We start from the raw sequence: 3,660 nt of genomic DNA on the forward strand, positions 1-3,660 counted from the left end.
ACACACACACACACACACACACACGTGCATGTGGGCATGCACACACACACACACACACAATCAGATCTTAATAGGAAAAAATGTTTCAGCTTATTTATTTCAACTCAATCACTTCATTCTATAAAACAACATGGGCATTTGCTTTGAATGCTGTTTATTCTTTGTATAGCACCTAAGCATCTAACACAAATGGTGCTGTGAGGAAAGAGACTTTCCTGATGTGAAAGGGCATGCAGTATAGGCAGAGAAGATAGGATAGAGGAAACATCATCGCATCAATTGTCATGGGAAACTGAGGTCTAGAGAAAAGACATGCCGGGCACAAGTGAGCATAACAGCAACTGTCATGAACCTGATCTTGAGATGCAGGCTAGTGCTTTAGCCAAGAGGCCACTGTTTCTCCTTGAATCACTTTGTCTATTAAATTCATTTCCAGCCACTCCATCTTTCTCAGTTCATAGATCTGAAGGCCAGAAGGAACCATTCCTATCTCATTTGTCTATTTACTTATCTTCACAGTGGTTTTCCTTCAAGACAGCATTTTCAGATGGGAACGGTTCCATCAAAAAACGTTTGACCTTCTTGAGTTATAATGCAGCTGTCCCACAACATCCCTTTCTGCTTTTGGTAGATCCCAATATTCATTTGCATATTGTTTTAATTGCAAACTCTTTGGCGCAGGAAGTTTATAGTGCACACTTTGGTGCTATGTGAAAGTTTAATAATGGCTGGCACTCTGCCTTTAGCATAACCTAAACTGATGCTTCAGAGGGCAGCAAAAGAATAAATAACCCCCTTAGTAATACAGCTAGCCAACCATACAGTGCTTTACATGGAGAAAAACATCTTTCCTGGACCCATTCACAAATCATTTTGTGCCTTCGAGCATGAGATTTGTTTACCCTTATCTTAGCATGCATAAAGCTAGTTTTGTTTTTAGCAAAAACATTATCCATTCCCTTTATTAACCTGCCTCTTCAGATTTCCCCCCAAAGCAGCTTTTGGCACAAGGTGGAGAATAAACTACAGGAATGAAACAGTGATGGAAATTACTGTTATTTCCATATAGCTATTTTAACTACTGTATAGTTTAAACATACCATTGTAGATGCTCTTCTTGAACAATGTCTTGACATAAACTCTGGTATATGAAGTGTTGGCCAGACAGTGCAGGATGTGTGTATTTTATAATTAGTGCCCCTTGAAATGTAATACTTAAATGCAACATTGGAACTGCAAATATAAAAGACCGCTGAGTGTATCCATTCACTTCAGTCATGTATAATGCCAAAACATAGGAGAACCAAGGCCATTTGATTATTTCTGCAGACTGCGTTTTAGAATCCAAAAGGCATTTAAAAGTCATGATCTTTCAGGGCACCTATACACATGCAGGACATCTGCTCCCACGTGTGCTAATTAGCATCCCCAGCAGCCTCCAGCATCATGGGGATGCTGACGTATTCAGCATCCCATGCTTTAAAATAGCAGTGGGGGTACTTTAACTAAAGCTCATTGAATGAGCTTTAGTTAAAGTGCCCCTGTTGCCATTTTCAAGCATGGGACACTGAATACATGTGACACTGTGGATGCTTTAATTAGAGTGGCCCTCAGAGCCGCTCTAATTAAAGCGCCCCCGCTTCCACCCCAATGCATGTGTAAAGATGCCCTCAGTCTTTAGATGGATGAAAATTATTTAGTGGTTATAGCCAACAATGGAGTCATTTGCAAAATGGACATAGTAACAATTTCACCTGACCTTAATCTTTGAAGAGCTTTAAGACTTCCGGATGAACGTTCCTGCAAAACATTAGCTTTGAACAGTTACTACAGGCTTGTCCCATCCCACAATACCAGTGTTTGTGTTAAGACTCATAAATAACAGAAGCATGCAAGAGAAGGCCCAAGCATCACACAAACGAACCCGGATTTAAAAATAAAAACATCTATTTTGAAAAACTCTCGGGGCTTACTACCCCAACAGTGTGGATCTTTCAAAGTGATGCAAGCCGGGCACCTAGAAACATTAATCGCTGTAGAAAACCTTGGCCCCAGCATTACTGTAGATCATTTAGTGCTCGACTGCAGCAACGCCCATTTTGTTCACAGGGTTATTGTTATTGATGTAGTCTTGGGTCAGGCCATATTCTCAATCTGTGCAAAAAGAAAAGTGGTTTATTGTCTTCCCTATAACTTGTGCAGTTTATGTTCTGGGATGCTGGCCCTGGAGCACAGTGAAAAGGGCAATGAGAAGACCAGGGAAAAAGAACTTGCAATCTGCATTTTGCTCCTATGTGCAGTCGTCTAAGTAAATCTCTTCCAGCTGGTTCTGCCTGTCACAAGGAGAAGGTGTGCCTTATTATGACTGAATGAGGTTCTGCGGTCTGGCGCAAGCCTCTGAGGAGCATAACAGGGTGTCTTGGCCTCCAGCAGCTGTTGGCAGGCCCACTTTGTTTAAAATTTGCAGAGCCCTAGGAACCAGCATGTGCCATGATACTTTCGGAGCATGCAGTTCAAAGAGCATGAGAAATGGGTGCCCATATGCTGGTTGTCACAACGAGCAGGATTTTCATTTCAAAGCCTTTGAAGCCAAAATGGAGCACAATGTTACTACTATACCTAAGTGGAGCAGACAAGCTCTGGTTTCAGGCCAGCATTAGGCTTTTCATTCCAGTTATTTAACCTACAGGCTTATTTGGAGGGGCAAAAATGAGAGAAGTTGAGCTCATAGAGAGAGATTATTCTCCCACATCACATGGCAGATATTAGACCCCAACTTATACTTCTTACTCAGAAAAGGCTCCTATTGACCTCAGTGGGAGCTTGGTGTCAAGTGGGCACTCTAGATTTAGAAAGCCCGATCAAAGTAAGATCTACTATGTACCTATTCTCCTATAGGAAGCAACAGGTATAAAATGCCTCCTCTAAAACCTATTAGCATATAGCTCCAAGCCCTCCAGCAATGCAGTTACATAGACCTTATCCTTAAAACCTATAGCACCTATAACTTTCTACTTCTATAGGATGGATAAAAGCTTCCATAGCAAGTTTACCGATGCATCTTGAGCAAGACCCAGGATGTCATGCTCCCTCTGTATGTGGCCTTGGTGAGGCTGCAGCTGGCGTAGTGCATCCAGTTCTGGGCTCCACAATTCAGGAAGGATGTGGCAAAGTTTGAGAAAGTCCAGAGGACAGCCACACGCATGATCAGAGGGAAAGAGAACAGGCCTTAGGAAGAGGGGCTGCGAGCTATGGGACTCTTCAGCCTGGAAAAGCGCAGGTTCAGGGGTGACTTGGTGGCAGCCTATAAGTACATCGGGGTGAGCATCAGGATCTGGGGGAAGGCCTGTTCACTGGAGTGCCCCAGGGGATGATGAGGTCCAACTGTCATAAACTCCTGCAAGACCGTTTTAGGCTGGACATAAGGAAAAACTTCTTTACTGCCCAAGCCCCCAAGGCCTGGAAGAAACTCCCCCCAGAGGTGGTGCAAGCACCTGCTCTGAACACTTTCACTTTGAAGCCCCAGTGGCCTAATGGATAAGGCACTGGCCTCCTAAGCCAGGGAGTGTGGGTTCAAGTCCCATCTGGGGTGGCACAGGTTTTCATTTTAGGACCTGAACCTATTCAGCCTCCATAAGAGAAGGCTGAGGGGGGACCTGG

General features: G+C 43.6%; 1 non-coding gene across 1 annotated transcript; it reads left to right on the top strand.

Moving 5' to 3' along the window:
- Nucleotides 1–3,519: 3,519 nt before the first annotated feature.
- Nucleotides 3,520–3,592, top strand: TRNAR-CCU. The gene has a single exon. It is a non-coding gene; the product is annotated as a tRNA-Arg (tRNA).
- The last annotated feature ends 68 nt before the right edge of the window (nucleotides 3,593–3,660 follow it).

The sequence above is a fragment of the Gavialis gangeticus genome, unplaced genomic scaffold (assembly GCF_001723915.1).
Source record: "Gavialis gangeticus isolate Ggan-Ray unplaced genomic scaffold, GavGan_comp1, whole genome shotgun sequence".
NCBI classification, from domain to species: domain Eukaryota; kingdom Metazoa; phylum Chordata; order Crocodylia; family Gavialidae; genus Gavialis; species Gavialis gangeticus.